Source organism: Arachis stenosperma, chromosome 5 (genome assembly GCF_014773155.1).
Source record: "Arachis stenosperma cultivar V10309 chromosome 5, arast.V10309.gnm1.PFL2, whole genome shotgun sequence".
In the NCBI taxonomy this organism is placed as follows: Eukaryota; Viridiplantae; Streptophyta; class Magnoliopsida; order Fabales; family Fabaceae; genus Arachis; species Arachis stenosperma.
In genome coordinates this window covers 85,313,297-85,314,151 of record NC_080381.1, presented here as the reverse complement: position 1 = coordinate 85,314,151, position 855 = coordinate 85,313,297, and the positions used below count along the sequence as shown (strand labels likewise).

At 44.3% G+C, this 855-nt stretch overlaps 1 non-coding gene across 1 annotated transcript; it reads right to left on the bottom strand.

The window, feature by feature from the left end:
* Positions 1–254: 254 nt before the first annotated feature.
* On the bottom strand, positions 255–358 carry LOC130983822 (small nucleolar RNA R71). Its single transcript, XR_009087796.1, has one exon. It is a non-coding gene; the product is annotated as a small nucleolar RNA R71 (small nucleolar RNA).
* Between the last annotated feature and the right edge of the window lie 497 nt (positions 359–855).

Below are 855 nucleotides of genomic sequence, written 5' to 3'. Positions count from 1 at the left end.
TGGAGGATCATTGTTCATTTGGTGGGAGTGCTAATGAAGATCCAAACCAACAACTCACCAAATTCCTGAGAATTTGCGACACTGTGAAGTCCAATGGAGTCTAGGAAGATGCCTATAAACTGCTCTTGTTCCCATTTTCACTTAGGGATAAGGCAGCTAAGTGGCTGGAATCATTCCCAAGGGGGAGCCTAACAACCTGGGATGAGGTGGAAAGCAAGTTTCTGGCACGTTTCTACCCCCCACAAAAGGTCAATAGGCTTCGATCTGAGGTTCAGACTTTTAGACAACAAGATGGTGAAACTCTCTACGATGCATGGGAGAGGTTCAAGGAGTTGACAAGGAAATGCCCACCAGACATGTTCCCTGACTGGGTGCAATTGCATATTTTCTATGATGGACTTTCTTATGAATCAAGGAAGGCTATAGACCATTCATCAGGAGGTTCATTGAACAGGAAAAAGACTGTGAAAGAAGCCATTGAAGTGATTGAGACAGTGGCTGAGAATGAGTACTACTATGCTTCAGAGAGACACAACACTAAGGGAGTCATGGAGCTGAACCATGTTGATACAATTCTAGCCCAAAACAAGGTGTTTGCCAAGCAACTAGCAGAGCTCACCAGGAAATTAGGAACAAATCAAGTGGCTGCAATACACACACAAGATCAAGAGGAGGTAAGCACTGAAGGAGGTGATTGGGAAGAGGCCAACTATGTGGGAAATCAACAAAGACAACCATATGATCCACATTCCAACACTTACAACTCAGGTTGGAAAAACCACCCAAACTTTGGGTGGGGAAACCAGCAAACCCAACCACAAAACCACAAACCTTACAACTCCAACCAACATAACA